The following is a 19754-nucleotide window of genomic DNA, read 5'->3' on the forward strand; positions in this document are numbered from 1 at the left end:
TCCATTTCCATCATGGCTCTACCTGTGTGGAGTTTGTATATTCTCCCCGTACTTGCGTGGGTTTCCTCTGGGTACTCCGGTTTCCTCCCACAATCCAAAAATATACTAGTAGGTCAATTGGATCCCAACACAAATGAACCCTAGTATGAATGTGTGCTCATGTACATGTGGTAGGGAATATAGAGTGTAAGCTTCACTGGGGCAGGGACTGATGTGAATGGGCAAATAGTCTATGTAAAGCGCTGCGGAATGTGTGTGCGCTATATAAATAACTGGTAATAATAATAATAATAAATATATATATATATATATGTATATATCAGAATGAGATGTGCATTGGGATATATACATGGCATTGTGAGATGTGCATTGGTATATATACATTGCCATATGAGATGTGCATTGGGATATATATACATTGCCATGTAATATGTACATTGGGATGTATACAGTACATTGCAATGTGAGCTGTGCAGTGGGTATATACATTGCCATATGATATGTACATTGGGATATATACATTACCATATGAGATGTGATGTGATGTGATGTGTGTGTGTGTGTGTGTGTGTGTGTGTGTGTGTGTGTGTGTGTGTGTGTGTGTGTGTGTGTGTGTGTGTGACAGTTAGGATATACAGTACACTGTGCCAGCTCCCTATGATGCCAGATAAAAGGGAGATCAGAGGCAGCCTACATATTTCTGCAGGTATTCTGCTAACTAGAAGCTGCTACCACAGGTAAGATGTGAGGATGACTGAGCGAGAGAGAGAAACACAAACATACCAGAAGAGGGAGGGATGAAAAGATGAGAAGTGTACTTCCAGCCAGTGAGGAAAGTAATGAGGAAAAGGAGAGAGAGAGAGAGAGAGAGAGAGAGAGAGAGAGAGAGAGAATACGGAGGAAATGAGAGAAGGAAAGAATGAGACAGGGGAGGAGGGAGGAGAAGCACACAGCTCACAAGACGGATGCAGCCAGTGAGAGGCGCCCAGCTGCATAGAACAGAGAAAGCATTGGATGAGGAATTGTTCTACACAAACCACCAACCAGAGAAGGTGCATCACCTAGTCTCCCATATAATCCAATAGAGAGTGGGGGGGAAGCATGCACACAGCTGCAAAGTGATCCTGGGTCTTAGTGCTGGACAGCATGCTCTACATGGAGCTGGACCTACTGTAGACTGCAGAGTGGGGTGCTGAGGACAGCAGCCACACAAACTCCTTCTTCCCTCTGTCTGGGAGACTCACACCACTGCTGTGTCTGACTTACCTTATAGTGGAATGGTAGACTACACTCAGGAGCTGGGAGAGACAGACAGGAGTCCTATGGCAGGCCAGGTAAGGCTGTGATATGCATGTGACATGTGATGGATCGCTATGCCTCTACTTTTCTGCAGTCTGGATCCCCAAGCCCTGTGATCACAGGCAGCTTGCACATATGTAGAGGCACGCTGGGCTGGTGTGGCTCATGTGTGTGCTGCAAGTTGCTTTTATTCTATCAGGATGCACTGTGATTAGAAACTGCATTCTGTGCAGACTGCTGTCACTGGTCTCTAATTAGGAGTCTGTGCATTTTGTTACTACACCTGCTGTACATAGGATCCATGCATGATATCTGTGAGACATCACTACCTGCTGCATGTCACACTCTGAATGGTGCACAGAGGATGGAACTTCACGTCTGCCCTTCTGGCTGGTTTGGATGTGGTCCTATGTGATCAGTGATATAATATGACAGTGTAATCCTGTGCACAGTATAGGAGGATTGTCAGCTTGTGCTATAGTACATAGTGCTGGCTGCATATGCTGTCTGCATGTAACCAGTGCTTGGAGTGGATTAACAGGTGTGCTTGTCATACAACTTTATTATCAGAGTGGATCATGATGCAGATATTACCTGTGGCTCCTACTTTGCTTTAGGGTCTTGATGGCTAACACCAAAGTGTAGGTGACTTACCTGACAGCCAGCAAAACTTTCCACCTGTATGACCAGGATGAGTTGTGTCAACTTTTCTTTGCTTACTTGTTGAGCCTGATAACCTGTTCCAAGTGGTGTTGCAATGAACAGATGATTAATAAGGCAGTTGTATTGATTTTGGTTTATAATATGCTGAAATGTTTATTTTTTTGATACATGGTAGAATTGTGGATTCCTTCACCACAGCCAACAGTCAAAATCAGATACATGGAAATTCTGTCTTTTGGCAAAATTGTTATCCCTGGACATAGTTTTGCCAAATATTTCAGTAGTAAACAGAGAATGATACATATAAATCTTCTGTGTCCATGTGTTGTTTTCAGTTGTGAAATGAGATGAAGACTTTCATCTGCCCCTATTGGTTGCTGGGAGCAGTCCTCAATTAATTCTTCTTAGTATGGGAATGTGACAGGTGCTTTGTAATACATTTGACTATGGCAGTATGACACCCAAAGTATGACTTGTCTATCGGTGATCATTAATGGACTTATCTAAGACATGTACTTCAAATGAATATGAGTTGGATGTTGCTACTGTATGTTAAAAAAGTTAAGAAAACTTTGTTATGCTTATATGGTTAAAAAGAGATAGATGGTAGAATTGGTAGCGATAGATAGATAGATAGATAGATAGATAGATAGATAGATAGATAGATAGATAGATAGATAGATAGATAGATAGATAGATAGCTGCCAAGGAATTTACGATACATCCTCATAGACCTCTATTTACAAAAATATTAGATATTATCATATAGTATACTCATTATTATTATTTAATTTTATTATATAGTGCCAGTTTTACATTTCACATTCATTATAATTAGCAACAACAATATTATTTATTTCAACACAGAAATCATTAAGAAGAGGGGCATCATTAATAACCAAAAATGTGTCAATGAATCTCAAAGGTTATACATGGACAGAATTTGGCTTACAGAAGGAAACACTTAAGGACCACTGACTGGGGTCAAGGGTCTTTAAGTGGACTGTCTTTTTGAATGGATTGAATGGAATATAACACAGATTTATGGACCTAATTTACTATAATCCTGGAAAAAAATGTTTTGATGTTTTAGAAAACTTATGCAAATAATTAATTTCCAAGAGTGGGTAGTAACATAACCTGTGTTAAGAAATAAAATAAGGATGGTGTCAAAGAAAAAACTACATTTGCCCAGGGAATGGACCATGACTGATCCAAATTCTCAATACAAGTTATACATGCATTGTGTATGTGCGTAGTTTGCTACTATGTATATAACCACAATGAAATCATTTTGAACGTATAAGTTACATCCATATTATTGTATATCAATCAGTTTGTGGAGACTTTGGAATTGTTTTAAATGAGGACCTATAAGTCATTTCATACCTGACTGTGAATAGAATGATTTGCCTCCTGCATGTTACATATATTTTCTTTTTTTAAGCACTCTGAGCCTGTGCCCATAAAACGCAGATTACTTGTTTAATAGTAACAGCTCATTCATGTTGTGCAGTAATAACAGGATTCCGCTTTGTGAGTCTCTAGGGGCTTGTGGAAGAAAAAGTCAAAATTTGCAGTGAAATTTACTGCCGAAATAAAGTTTGGCAATTACTGTACATTGAAAGCTTTCTAACTTTAACAAGATAATAAATGTTTAATTTTGTATCCAGTGCCAGTTTGATGTTCTAGAGCATTTCATCAATGTAATTCTTATAGACTTTATTTATTGAAAATGAGTTCATCAGAAAGTGTTCCATTGAAGGAACGCCTTTAATATATTCTGTATACTTATTAACATATTCATGTTATGTTTCTTTAAATCATATTCATAAAAAAAAAAATGTAGATTTTGTAGTTATACATCCCACCAATGTTGGCATTTCTCAAAGATTCCCCAAGTAAAATAGAGCAGTACTGATAATAACCACTAGAGGGCAAGTAAGATTCTTGTTCCTCCTACATTTCAAGTTTTCTGGGGGAGAGCATTCATGGCAAATAGATTCTTTTGCTCATGGTACAATAGCTAATGACCATCTTTTTATACCTGACAACTGAGATTATAGCTGTATTTGCCTATCTGTCGATTTTGAGCTTTCACTATGACCAGTATACAGAAACCAGATCTGGTATTGTCAATAGATTACAGGGTACTGGTCTTGTAATAAATGCAACAATTTACAGTATATCATGGTTGCAAACTTAAACAAAATAACACTTTAGCAAATACGTGGCATTCAGTATATACATCACCATCTTATGTTGCAGATGCATTTTTTTTCTATTGCAAAACTGCATATACAACATCTGCAACTTCATGTACAAATAAATAGAAAAGTATTGTACACAGTGAATGCTAACAATGAATTAAAGCACAAAGAGGAATTTCCCCATCCAGTTATCAGATGGAGGTAATTCAATGTAGTTTGCTGTGTATCCATTGCTTAGAAAATACAGAGTACTACACGTTTTCATTGGCTAAACAACACTTTTTGGTGATCCCCAAAAAATGGTGGTGTCCCCAAATCATGCAACAGTAACCCCGCTTTCCCATTCTATGGCCAAGATTAATCAAAGCTGGGAGAGAGATAATGTGGAGAAGAGATAAAGTATAAGTTAATTAGATTCTAACTGTGATTTATTTATTTTCAATCACAGCCTGTATAATGACAGGAGCTGATTGGTTAGTACTTTATCTCTGTGACTCTGTCCACTTTATATCTCTCCAAATTTTGATAAATCTCCCCCTATGTCAGTAATAAAGGACATCACTAAACATCGAAGAGGCAATTTTGGTACCATTGAATAATATGTCATCACATCAGCAAATGGAATATGTGACAAAGAAGTTTTACTCAGACATTTTTGTTTCCAATTTTATTATCTGGCCTTGATTGCTAATTCCACTTTTTTTTTCAGTTTGTAGTATAACATTCGACATAGCTAATTATTTGCCCCCAACCACCCCAACCTCAAACCAAACTCTTTTACTCAGTTACTGGCATTGGTAGGTACAGTATATCCATGGTGCAAATGGAACTTAAAATAGTACAACCCAAAACCGGTCATACAGTAGTTTGGAAAATGATAGGTACCAATAGCTGCACCTTTCTGTATCTGCAAATAACAAGGGAGGTGGGGGGCGGAGTACATAGTGTCACATTGCATCTGATCCAACTGCAGGATCCTCAGACTACTTTGGTCCTGATTCATCTTGCATTTCAGGTGGGGCAAATGTTACATGCAAAGAGATTTATTCTATGCAGCGTAAATACTGGCTGCTTTTGCTTGTAGCCCACAAATTAGACAGCTTTACTTTACACTGCAATTTAGATTTCAGTTTGAACACACCCCACCCAAATCTAAATATTTCTGCACATGTTACATCTGCCCCCAACTGCAGTGCAACATGGTTTTGCCCAGTTGCTTGATAATTTGCTTTACTTATAAAAATTAATCAGGCCCTTAGTACAACTGAATCTGACATTGCAGGGTCTGTATATTACTGAGTAAAACATGTAATACCTCTCATGCCACCTGATGATGCATCCTGATAGGTATTGCAAATAAAATTGTAAATACTTATGTTGTTGTAACATTTACAGTCTTACATGTACGTGTAAGAACTGATCATATAGATGATTATACTTTTTCCATTGACGTGAATAGGGATGGGAGGGCAGGGGGTTAGGGGTGGAGTAGGCACTAGGGGGGGGGGTGGATAGACATAGCCGACACCCCCCAAGATGTAGCCATAGCTGCCACCCCCAGAGGGTTAGCCAGGGTAGGGGATGGTTAAAATACCTCGTCTGGTGTCCAGATCTTCAGTGTTGGGATGCCGCTGTCGGTCATGTGACCACCGGCATCCAGATCGCCCATATTACATACCGTACCCGCTGTAATATACTGTGAAACTCGTATCATAGTGCATTACAAGAATTGCAGTGAAACCTACTCTATCGATAAAATATTTGCTATAAAATATTCATATTCTGGTGCATCATTATTAAATGCTATTTATATAATGCACACATATTCCAAAGCGCTTTCTGGAAAATTTTAGTCATTTACATCAGAGCCTGCCACAGTGAAATATATATATTGTAGTACACATACAGATACAGTATATAAATGCTAAGTTTACTTTTTTCAGCAGACAACCTAACATGATGTTTTTTTTAGTTTGGGACTGTGTAAACCCATGCATCTATGAGGAAACCATTACAGCACATGCATGCGGGGAAAAAGGAATAAAAAAGTTAATATTGGGTGTATGCTATAGGCCGCCTGGTATCAACGCGTCTGATGAGGAATTGTTACTAAAGCAAATTGAAAGAGCAGCAGGAGTAGGAGACATAGTAGTGATGGGAGATTTTAACTATCCAGAGATAAACTGGAAAAACGATTCATGTGATACTGCTAGGGGCAGTATGTTTTTAAACACACTTAATGATAACTACTTAGTTCAACTAATTGAGGAACCAACTAGGTACAATGCAATCTTAGTCCTGGTATTAACAAACAATGGGGATTTGGTATCAGGTATTATAGTAGGGGAACCCATAGGAAACAGCGACCACAATATGGTCACATTCAATATCAGTTTCCATAAACAGCCCTATACTGGCTCAACTAGGACTCGAAACTTTAGCAAAGCAAATTTTGATAAGATGAGGGTATTTTTCAGGGATATTGAATGGGAAGGTTTGTTTTTAGGAAAAAATACTACGGAGAAATGGGAGGTACTAAAATTCCTGCTAGCTAAAAATACACTCAAATTTATTCCTACGAGCAGCAAAAAACGGAATAAAAATCATAAACCGATGTGGCTTAACAAAAAGACTAAGGAAGTTATGGGCAAGAAAAGGCGAGCATTTAAAAATACAAATCTGACGGGCAAGCATTGTCATTTCAGTACTATAAGGAATGTAACAAAATATGCAAAAAGGAAATAAGAGCGGCTAAAGTAGAAACTGAAAAACTAGTAGCAAAGGAAAGCAAAGCGAATCCCAAAAAAATCTTTAAATACATTAATAGCAAGAGATTAAAGAAGGAGAGTATAGGCCCTTTAAAAGACAACTTGGGAGTCTTAAGCAAAAATGATAATGACATAGCGGACACACTAAATGAGTTTTTTTCAACAGTATTTACTAGAGAGGACCCTATTCAGGGACTAACATATAATCTCAATAATGAGAATATCCCACTGATAGGTACTTATTTAAGCGAGGAAGTAGTCTGTGACCGATTAAAACATTTAAAGATTAATAAGTCACCAGGTCCCGATGGTATTCACCCAAGGGTTCTAATGGAGCTTCATTCTGAACTTGCAAAGCCGCTATTTTTGATCTTTAAGGATTCAGTAATATCAGGTATGGTTCCCAAAGACTGGCGTATAGCGGAAGTAGTGCCTATATTCAAAAAGGGAAGTAAAGCTGAACCAGGTAATTATAGACCAGTTAGTCTTACATCTATAGTGGGGAAAGTATTGGAAGGTATTCTAAGAGATAGTATTCAGAAGTTCCTTGAAGTCAATAAGGTCATTAAAAGGAATCAACATGGGTTTATGAAGGACAGATCCTGTCAAACCAACTTACTTGGCTTTTATAAAACATTAAGCGCAAACCTAGATCAGGGTAAAGAGGTGGATGTAATCTTTTTAGATTTTGCCAAAGCGTTCGATACTGTACCACACATGAGACTTATCTACAAGCTACAAGAATCAGGGCTAGGAAGCACAATATGCACTTGGGTCAAAAACTGGTTAGATAATAGGGAGCAGCGCATTGTGGTTAATGGATCTTTTTCAACTTGGACTGAAGTGCTAAGTGGTGTGCCGCAAGGCTCAGTATTAGGACCGCTATTGTTCAATATTTTCATTAACGACCTAACAGAAGGTCTAGAGAGCATGGTGTCAATTTTTGCAGATGATACCAAATTGTGTAAAGTTATAAATGCGGAGGGGGATGCTGAGTCTCTTCAGAATGACTTAGTTAAATTAGAAGCTTGGGCAGCGAAATGGAGAATGCGCTTCAATACAGACAAGTGTAAGGTAATGCACTGTGGTAACAAGAACAAAAATAACACCTACCTACTAAATGGGGTAAAATTAGGGGATTCTGTACTGGAAAAGGACTTAGGTGTCCTCATAGATAGCAAAATAAGCAGTAGTACCCAAAGTAGGACTGCAGCAAAGAAGGCTAATAAGATATTAGCATGCATAAAATGGGGAATTGATGCTAGGGACAAGAGTATTATACTCCCGTTATATAAATCACTTGTGAGGCCACACCTTGAATACTGTGTACAATTCTGGGCACCTTACTACAAAAAGGATATCCTAGAGCTAGAAAAGGTTCAAAGACGGGCAAACAAACTAATTAAGGGTATGGAGACGCTAGAATACGAAGAAAGGCTTGCAAGACTAGGCATGTTTACACTGGAAAAGAGGAGATTAAGAGGGGACATGATCAACATTTACAAATATATAAGGGGACAATATACAGATCTTGCGCAGGACCTGTTTTTGGTTAGATCAACACAGAGAACTCGTGGACACTCGCTCAGGTTAGAGGAGAGGAGATTCCACACAATACGGCGTAAAGGCTTTTTTACGGTAAGGACGATACGTGTTTGGAATTCCCTTCCTGAGGGAGTTGTAATGGCGGAATCTGTCAACACCTTTAAGAATGGGTTAGATAAATTCCTAATGGATAAGGATATCCAGGGTTACAGGGCATAGTCACGCACTATGGTTATTATAAAAAATGAGGGGTTAATCGGAACGGCAGTCAGCAACTTCAGTCAAAATTGTATACAAAATAATTGTGCATAATAGACCACAAATAGGTTGAACCCGATGGACAATTGTCTTTTTTCAACCTTGGATACTATGTTACTATGTTACATGCTTCATAGGGAATCCCGAGGGGAATCCCATTTGAAATGGTCCATAGGCCTCAATATAAACTGCAGGAAAATGTTGGACAAGCTTCATCTATTTTATTTGACAGTTTATGTATTTATAACAGCTAATATATATATATATATATATATATATATAGCTGTAGAGCATGACAACGTCCTATGATATACTATGCATGAATGCTTGAGATTTAATACTTAAGCCCATCATCTAACTCCCATCTCCATCTTTCCATTCCTACATCAAACACACAAACCAATATCTTCAGCACCTTTCAACAAGTGAGGCCTCATTTACTAACATTTCATGTAGGCACAAAATGTGCCCTAAACCAATGAAAGAATGCTACAGCCGTAATGGTTTTCTCATATTGCAACAGTCATAGGCCAAAAAGTGTACAGTCCCCTGCAACCCATAAAATAAACTACATAAACAATGAAAAGTTTAAGTAAATGTGTTTAAACAGGTTCAGTATGATATTCCGGCGGTCAGGAGCCCGACACCAGGATCCCGACAGCCAGAATACCGGCGCTGAGCGCAGCGTGTTCCCTCACAGGCTCGCTGCGCTTGCCATGCTTTGGGCCCGGTGGCGACCTTGGGTTGCCACGTGGTTATATTTCCCCTTGGGTGGTGGCGTGGACCACCAAACGAGTAGGGATTCTGGCCGGCAGTTGGGATACCGACCGATGGTATTTCCCCGGGTGTCCGGATTCCGGTTTCGGTATCCTGACAGCCGGGATCTCGACAGCCGGTAAAATGATTGGTTCTGGTTTGAACCAGAGCAGCGGACAAGAGTGTGTACAGGGTGAGACATCACAAAGGGTCTGAAAGTATCATTCTAGGTACTGTCATCATTCTTGCGTAAGCCAAATCTATTCCGGCACCAGAAATCTTAAGTCTTCTATGTTTGAGCAGCATTGTGGTTCAATGTCATTGTAGCAGCTACAGTAAGTGTGATATTAATAACATTGATTCCTCCTGTACATCAATTGGCAGAAATGTGAGGAAACAACCACAGTAAACTCGGGATACGGTCGTTAAGTTGACACCAATTAAAGCGACAGTCATTAGGTCAACCACTATAGGTCGACATGCATTAGGTTGACAGGGTCAGTAAGTTGACATCATCATTAGGTCGACATGTACTAGGTCAACAGGTCAAAAGGTCGACATGAGTTTTTCACTTTTGTTTTTTACACTTTTTCATACTTTATGATCCACGTGGACTACAATTGGGAACGGTAACCTGTGCCGAGCGCAGCGGTAGTGGAGCGAGGCACCTTGCCCGAAGCTCACTCGCCATGCGAGGGGACAGGGTGCACCAATTGGGGTTCCCCATCACGTTACGAAGAAAATGACACCAAAAAAAGTTTAAAAACTCAAGTCGACCTTTTGACCTGTCGATCCTCATGAACATGTCGACCTAGTGACCCTGTCGACCTAATGCATGTTGACCTATAGTGGTCAACCTAATGACTGTCGACCTAAGTTGTGTCTATCCAACGACCCATACCTGTAAACCAGGCATTCCCAACCACGGTCCTCAAGGCACACCAACAGTGCAGGTTTTAGTGATATCCAGGCTCCAGCACAGGTGACTTAATTAGTAGCTCAGTTATTTTGATTTAACCATCTGTGATGCAGCCTGGATATCACTAAAACCTGCACTGTTGGTGTGTCTTGAGGACCGTGGTTGAAAATGCCTGCTGTAAACTCTTGTAAGTAGAGAGTGTTATTTGGTGCTTATGGTTGCAGTCAGCACTTGTTGCCAGCTACTGTATCTCCTGGGAGATGATCTGGTAGCCATAGTTCCTCTCAAATTCTCAAAGGATTCAGATTGTTTTCATGACTAATATGCAGCCCTGTTATAGTGCGTTCTGGTTTGGAGCAAGTTAAGGAATGGCCAGTATATATTCAGAGGTCAATTGACTTTCAATATGTGTTAAACTGTATTTAATCTTATGTTACAGATTTTGAATGATTTCCGATCATGGAGGGTCAGATTTGATCACTTACTGTTGTCATCTACAGTATACAGTATACACAATTACAACATACTGTAGGCACGCACAGGGGAGAAGGGATGAGAGTGGCACGGAATCCCCTGAAGGCCAGATGGCATGCTTAGACATAAAGACAACTGTAGCTCTGTCAGTTCTAGCACTCTAGAATACTGGAATTGTCATTTGTAGACTGTATACTGTTTGTTATATATGCAGGGCAGTAGGGAGCCTGGCTGGGCCCAGATAGTTTTCAGGTGGGGGCGTGGCCTAATCACAGGATTTGCGGCATCCCAGGCCACACTGCAGCCCAGCACACAGCAGCGTGAGCTGGGCTGAGGAAAAGAGCTGCAGCCCCCTCCGGGTACATACAATAGTACCTGCCCGCCCCCCCTCCCTTCCCCCCCTCTCGGCACCACTGTATATATGTGTTGCAGGTATAGAGTACTGTACAGAATGTATATAGATTGCACATTAGTATTTAAGTGGAAGGAAAAGTTCAAGATTCTTTGTCCAAAAAATATTGCTCTTGCTCTTTTTGTACAATCGTATAAAAAAAAAAGCCCACCTGTCTAATACAACATTGCGACAATCCATAAAAGCTCTATTCGTACTGTATGTCAAAAACAATATACAGTTGGTAATGAACAGTTCTATTGCACTTAACCTGAAAGAATGTGGTACAAAATGCCGACATTCAGAACGTCGGCATGTACACTATGTCGATGTGTGAGAGCATTATTGACTAACCCAGATCGATACGTTTTCCGTCAGACTGTGTATATGTAGTATGTGAACCACCTGGAGGAACTAGGCAATGGGTTGACCTGTGCCTATTAGAACAATTGACCCTGTGTCCCAACCCAAGACAGTCCAGAAGGTGGGCAATACTCTGCTCCTGACGCTTAGGTCCCTTACAGACACAAATCCTGCTTCCGATCCAGGATACTGAACAGGACAGTTTCAACCTGTGTTGACAGCACTTTCATACCGAGGACAGCTATGTGGGGTTGGGTACGAAATCCCGGCTGTCAGAAGACCAACAGCAGAATCCTGATGGACAGAGCCCCGACGGATCCCGGTAATTATTTTATCCCTCATATTGCAACCCCTATCCCTAACCAATGCCTCCCGCAGCCTAACCCTAACCATGCTATCCCACAGCCTAACGCTAACCCCCCAACCCCCTCCACCCCCTGCAGCCTAACCCTAACCTCAGTACTTACCAATTGTAGCTATTACGATTCTGTCCATCAGGATTCCGCTGTTGGTCTTCAGACTGCCAGGATCCCGACTGTAGGGATCTTGACTGCATCCCATTGTGTGTCTGTTTGAATGGATCAACCCGGGTTATGTGACAATTAGGCGGGCGGCAGCCATAGACAAATGCTGAACGCGGCGGCACTTCAAATGTGGCGTCGGCCACCAGCCAATCAGAGCTGGCGGACCGGCAGCCAATCAGGGAAGCTGCCGTAGCAGTGGCAGCCAATCAGTAACGACTGCTGCGGCCGCTTCCCTGATTGGCTGCCGGTCCGCCAGCTCTGGTTGGCTGGCGGACGGCGCTTCATTTGAAATGCCGCCGCGTTCAGTGTGTCCATGGCTGCCGCCCACCTAATAGTAAGTGGTATTACTTACACCCACCCTTCCTCCATGCAGTGCTAACAGCCTCCCTCCCGCACCGCTACCTACACCCTCCCGCACCTCTACCTACACCCTCCCGCACCGCTATAAGATAACCTTCGGCTCAGACCTGGAAAAACCCCAGGTCATGACCAAGATTGTGAAGTCCGGTCACATATCTCGGGTTGACCCATTCACACCAACGCACAACCTGGGTTTTTCCCAGGTCCTTGCCTCAGTGGTAAAGGGGTATTAGCCATGTGGCTCCCAAAGACCTGGAGCCCCATGCCTCAGAAACGCATTTGGTGCTAGTCATGATGTTTTGTTGAATCTGTAAAATTATTGTCCCCACACTATCAAAAAATTTCTGTTTTATAATTAGACGTTGACATATAACTTTTTCAAACTCTTTTCTCAAGGAGGGAGTTCTAGGATCAAAATATGTCTGAAGGCCGATAATGCTTAGTGGCAGCCACACCCATAGGCCTGCTGGGGAGAAGAAAAAGATGGTGAGGAAATATTTTAGCGTGGTTTGAAATTGCACATATCTCCAAAAACATTAGTTATGGAACAATCTTTGTCTATAGACAAATGTCTCAATGTTTTGTATACCAATAAATTAGGCTTACAGTAGTCTAGATCAGTGGCGTCGATGCTGCAGTTCTGTACCTTTGCTATCTTCTGTACATACATAGGATGCATATTATTTCACAGTCTTTTCTTTAAAAAAAAAAACACACCTCTGTCTAGAATGACTCCTTGTTTTACTCAGTACTTTCCTATAAGACTGATATGTTTTGAATACAATATTATTTCTGTTAAGTCATGTTGATACACTAAAATAATCACACAAGGGTTTGATATTCTTTGATACGTTCAATTATCAGGGGAACTGCAAGTCATCCTTTCATTTAAATATGTTATCTAGCAACCACATCTGTTACTGCAGAATTGGTTGGGAGAAAGCGGGAGTTTGGGTTGTGTTTGGCCCCGCAGCACATGTACGGTACAGAAGCGTTTTGTAGTGAAGAGAGACTTAAATCTTCTGTAAATCCACAAAGCATAAAGTACCCAACTTTATTGCAAAATCTATTTTTTACTAGGTCACTGGAAGATTTGCTTCCTTAAAATCATACTAGAAATCATACTAGAGAAAATGGATGAGAACGGCAAAGTAAAGTGCATGGGATAAAACATTTGTGAAAATAAAAACGATAGTAACTAAGGGGGACATATACTAAGTAGTGATAAGAGCGGAGAAGTGAGCCAGTGAAGAAATTGCCCCATCAACCAATCAGCAGCTCTGTATCATTTTATAGTATGCAAATTATAGATGTTACTTCAGTGCTGATTGGTTACTGATTGGTTCTCCACTGGCTCACTTCTCCACACTTATCACTGCTTAGTAAATGTCCCCCTAAATGTCCAAAATCATTTAAAGGAGATTTAGGGGGAAATGTACAGAGAAGTTGGCCATAGCCACCAATAGTCTGTTAGCTATCATTTTGTAGAAATGATAGCTAGAACCTGATTGGTTGTTATGGGATACATCTCCACCTGTACTCTTTAGAACGTTTGATACATCTCCCCCATCGTCACTAGAAGCAGGCGATATGAATTCTTTATGATGTCACATGCTACAGATGTGTCATCATACATCTAGCCTCAATACGCCATGCACAGCAACACGCCTGGAGTGAGTGAGCCGGCAGTTCCCATGCAACTCTGCCAACGTCAGACGTCAGTAAACAAGCAGACTCTGTTGATTAAAATTATATTCGGCATGCCTATATTTTGTGTGCAACTGCAGCTGTATCTGCATACGAGATGCTATGTTACAGTGATTTCCAAGAATACACAGTAATGTAGCATTTTTTATGTAATTACGACTAGAAGGGCGGTTTAATGTGACTGCAGCAATGATGAGAGAGGTCACATATCCCAGTATATCCTCAGTGAAAACTGTGTGTTTTCGCCAGCCGCCGCCCCATTTTTGCATGAAAATGGGGCTGCTTTCTGGGATTTGGTTTCGCCTGCACGAGGCAGGTGAAACAAAGTCCCAGATAAATCACAGCTCACGCTGGCATTTCGGGACTAATTGGATAGCCCCCGGCGAAGCAATTACCATGGTCAATGACCGCAGGTAATTGGATACCTCACATTGTTATTGGGGTTTATCCCAAATCAAACAGTACATAAGTAAGTGTGACAATGGTTGTACGCACATGCATTCGCAGCTGTGAATTGAAAAGCAAATATATGCTAATATAGCTGCCACCTGGATTTATATTGAGACACCCACTGGCAGATTTCCAAATCCCAGCGGCTGCTTACAAAGGCGCAGAATCCGTCACAGTTCAGTCGATTATCAAAACGCTCAGGGTCACCATGCCAGACTATTGTTCCTCAGTGCTACAGTATTTACGTAGTATACTTAGTATACAGTATAAGATGTTTCTACAGATGTGTCACATAGGATAGATACATGGCATCATACTTGCCAACCTTCTGGCTCCCAGGTTGATAATGTGGGGGGCGTGGCACAGCATATGGGGGGCGTTTCGGTGGACGCAGCGATGCAAAAGGGGGCGGAGTGGGGGCATGATGACAAAATTGCGTCATTGTGGCCACGCCCCCGATACATCATGCCGGGATTAGCGTCATTGTTGCCACAAGGGGGCGGAGCCATCATGACGTGATTCACATCATCAGCTTCTTTAGCGTGGCCGGGGGGGGAGTTATGTGCGAGTGCGGCAGGTGCAGGGGTTGGTGGCAATCCGGGAGACTTACCTACTCTTCCGGGGGGGCGGGAGTGCCCCCCAACTTTCGGGAGCCTCCCGGCCAATCCGGGAGAGTAGGCAAGTATGGGATAGATACTGTACATACACCTGCTAGATTGGGTAAAAAGCACTATCTGCTTCATCAATGGCTGCTTATAATTTTCTGTGTGTAAAAGAAATGCCACTCTACTGTGAGTAACTGATAGATTTCCTACACTAGATCTATAGCTGACTAAGCAACAATCCATCCTGCTGATATTCTCACATGAAATCAGGTCTACTGATCCATGATGACTTCAGCATACAATAACACTCCAGTCCCTCAGTGGGGAAAAATAACACTTGCATACTGCAGCTGCCTAATCAATACTACAGTATGTTCCTAAACATCACCGGTTGTATATACAAGCGCAATTACTGTATGCTTAAAACATGTTCCCTCTAATTAGCCTGTCAGCATAACCGGAGCTTTCATTGCTACAGCTAAATGATTGCGTTAAATGTTTTTACAGAACTGAGAGGGAAGCTGCTCTGTGTCCAAAATTCCCATATTAAATCCTATTATACCACAGAAGCAGGGCTGCAGAATTTATACAGTTCTATGGAAAAATATAACAACATACAGTATATTAATACAATGTGTTAATGTCTACTTTGTCCTTCTCATGGTGGAACACTGCCGCGCCAGGCCCCAAAGTAAAACTTAGGTATGGGCATTGCTTAAAGTGGTCCTAGAGAGGTGGTGGAACTCACCCCCCCCCCCATGCTTGTGAAATAAAGGGATTGTGCGTGCCGCAAAAAGGGGCATTGTCTCGAAAAAGACGGCGTGGTCACCCAATAGTACCCCCAATTCAAATTACACCGCACAGTAGCACAATCTTATTAACATTACACCAATAAGTAGTGTCCCTTATTCATGTTATGACACACATTAGTGCCCCTTATACACAAAGCCCACAGTAGTAGCACCCCAAATACACATAATGCCCACAGTAGTAGTGCCCCTTATGTAGAGCCCATAGTATTGGTGCCTCTTATTCAGTGCACCCAGTAGTAGTGCCCCTTATGTCCCCAGGAGTGATGCCCCTTATTAAGTGCCCCCTATGCAATGTTCTCATTAGTATTGCCCCCTGAAGTTATGTCCCCAGTAGATATGCCCCTGTAGATATGCCCACTGTAAATATGCCCGCAGTTGGTGTGCCCCCAGTTGGTGTCCCCCCAGTATTTATGCCCCCAGTTGGTGTGCTCCCAGTAGTAATGCCCCCGTAGTTATGTGCCCAGTAGATGTGCCCCATGTAGATATGCCCACTGTAGATATGCCCCCAGTAGGTTTGCCCCCAGTAGTTATGCCCCCAGTAGATGTGCCCCCTGTAGTTATGCCCGCTGTAGATATGCCCCCAGTAGGTTTGCCCCCAGTTGGTGTGCCCCCAGTTTGTTTGCCGCCCAGTAGATATGCCCCCGGTTCTCCACTCTAGTAGCGCTGCTTACACACACAAAAGATTTAAAAAAAACTAACAATACTCACTTGCCCCGCTCCTGCTTCCGGACCGCAGCCTCTATCTGGCGCCCGCTCCTCGCAGCTTTGGGAGAGATGTCATGATGTCTCTCCCATAGCGCACAGCCGCACAAACTGCCTGAGCCAGCTGCGCTTAGGGGGAAAGAGCCGGCGCCCGCTGCTAACACAGTCTCAGCAGGCGCCCGGCATTTCCCTAGGTTAGGTGAGCCAGAGGAGGCGGAACTGCGTTCCGTCCTCAAATGAAACTGGCGGAACGCAGTTCCGCCCCAATCCGGCTCACTTTAACCTCTTGGTATGGGCCCCAGAGATGTTGCTGTAGTCTTCTGAGCCCAATGTCCTGTTTGCATGTGCTGCTCGGTGTGTATTGCAGGTGGCTTGATGTGGAGGGTGCATAGGCCTCAGAGAAGGGACCTAACATTGTTGTATTTCCCTCTCACTGATCCTGTAGGTTTATCAGCAACCACATTCCCTGCACCCATGGTAGAACATGAATATTCTGATTGGTGACACCTATTGTAAGTAAATAAATGTAATCTATACCTCCCAACTGTCTTGATTTCAGCGGGACACTGCTGTTTTTTTGGACACATCCACGGGCCCCAGTGTCTCACAGATGGGGGAAAGGGTGAGCAGCAGGTGAATCCTAAATAAATGCCAGGAAGAGAAACTGGGGGCTGCTCAGCTGACCAAGGAGCATCGAGGATGCCCCCAAAATGATGAAAAATGGGGGCTGTGCCACGAGGCCACGCCTGCCACCCAATACCATGCAGCTACACTGTGCTAGGGTCCCTTGTTGCAGTGATAACATGTTGGGAGGTATGATAACCCCTTGTCACTGTGTAGCTGTGTGAGGTGCATAAATAGACCGATCACCTCCTCTGATTCCTTCCTCTACCATGGCAAGCTTATGGTTGTGGGTCCTCACCCATGCAGGACACAGGTGATGTTACATGGTGGGTGTGCAGGACACAGGTGATGTTACATGGTGGGAGTGCAGGACACAGGTGATGTTATGTGGTGGGTGTGCAGGACACAGGTGATGTTATGTGGTGGGTGTGCAGGACACAGGTGATGTTATGTGGTGGGTGTGCAGGACACAGGTGATGTTATGTGGTGGGTGTGCAGGACACAGGTGATGTTATGTGGTGGGTGTGCAGGACACAGGTGATGTTACATGGTAGGTGTACAGGACACAGGTTCCTGTATGTTATGTGGTAGGTGTGCAGGACACAGATTATGTTACATGGTGGGTGTGCAGGACACAGGTGATGTTAGGTGCTAGGTGTGCAGGACACAGGTGATGTTACATGGTGGGTGTGCAGGACACAGGTGATGTTATGTGGTGGGTGTGCAGGACACAGGTGATGTTATGTGGTGGGTGTGCAGGACACAGGTGATGTTACATGGTGGGTATGTAGGACACAGGTGATGTTACATGGTGGGTATGTAGGACACAGGTGATGTTACATGGTGAGTATGTAGGACACAGGTGATGTTACATGGTGGGTATGTAGGACACAGGTGATGTTACATGGTGGGTGTGCAGGACACAGGTGATGTTACATGGTGGGTGTGCAGGACACAGGTGATGTTACATGGTGGGTGTGCAGGACACAGGTGATGTTACATGGTAGGTGTACAGGACACAGGTTCCTGTATGTTATGTGGTAGGTGTGCAGGACACAGATTATGTTACATGGTGGGTGTGCAGGACACTGGTGATGTTAGGTGCTAGGTGTGCAGGACACAAGTAATGTTATGTGATGGGTGTGCAATGCAAATATACATGGTAAGTTGGACACCAGACCATCTCTAAATATGTTCTCTTTAGTACACGACTCCTCCAGCACATTACTTGACTGCAAAATTATAAATGATAAAGGAAAAATATGTCCATCTCCTACTCCTCCTGCACAGTGCATGGCTTATAACAATGAAAATGAGACTATATACATTTCCTACTAGCGCTGTCATTCTCAGTATATTCCTCTTCTCTTATCAGACTGACACTAGGCATACATTCAGCTAGAGATGAGCGCCTGAAATTTTTCGGGTTTTGTGTTTTGGTTTTGGGTTCGGTTCCGCGGCCGTGTTTTGGGTTCGAACGCGTTTTGGCAAAACCTCACCGAATTTTTTTTGTCGGATTCGGGTGTGTTTTGGATTCGGGTGTTTTTTTCAAAAAACACTAAAAAACAGCTTAAATCATAGAATTTGGGGGTCATTTTGATCCCAAAGTATTATTAACCTCAAAAACCATAATTTACACTCATTTTCAGTCTATTCTGAATACCTCACACCTCACAATATTATTTTTAGTCCTAAAATTTGCACCGAGGTCGCTGTGTGAGTAAGATAAGCGACCCTAGTGGCCGACACAAACACCGGGCCCATCTAGGAGTGGCACTGCAGTGTCACGCAGGATGTCCCTTCCAAAAAACCCTCCCCAAACAGCACATGACGCAAAGAAAAAAAGAGGCGCAATGAGGTAGCTGTGTGAGTAAGATTAGCGACCCTAGTGGCCGACACAAACACCGGGCCCATCTAGGAGTGGCACTGCAGTGTCACGCAGGATGTCCCTTCCAAAAAACCCTCCCCAAACAGCACATGACGCAAAGAAAAAAAGAGGCGCAATGAGGTAGCTGTGTGAGTAAGATTAGCGACCCTAGTGGCCGACACAAACACCGGGCCCATCTAGGAGTGGCACTGCAGTGTCACGCAGGGTGTCCCTTCCAAAAAACCCACCCCAATCAGCACATGATGCAAAGAAAAAGAAAAGAAAAAAGAGGTGCAAGATGGAATTATCCTTGGGCCCTCCCACCCACCCTTATGTTGTATAAACAAAACAGGACATGCACACTTTAACCAACCCATCATTTCAGTGACAGGGTCTGCCACACGACTGTGACTGATATGACGGGTTGGTTTGGACCCCCCCCAAAAAAGAAGCAATT

At 42.7% G+C, this 19754-nt stretch overlaps 1 protein-coding gene across 2 annotated transcripts in view; it reads left to right on the forward strand.

Moving 5' to 3' along the window:
• Positions 1-895: 895 nt before the first annotated feature.
• The window catches only part of CNTN5 (contactin 5), a 2165994-nt gene continuing 2147135 nt past the window's right edge, over positions 896-19754 (forward strand). For both annotated transcript variants that reach the window (XM_063951497.1, XM_063951498.1), the window contains exon 1: positions 896-1334. The gene's annotated coding sequence lies outside the window, so the exon portion shown is untranslated. The remainder of the gene's footprint in view (positions 1335-19754) is intronic.

Source organism: Pseudophryne corroboree, chromosome 2 (genome assembly GCF_028390025.1).
Source record: "Pseudophryne corroboree isolate aPseCor3 chromosome 2, aPseCor3.hap2, whole genome shotgun sequence".
Lineage (NCBI taxonomy): Eukaryota > Metazoa > Chordata > Amphibia > Anura > Myobatrachidae > Pseudophryne > Pseudophryne corroboree.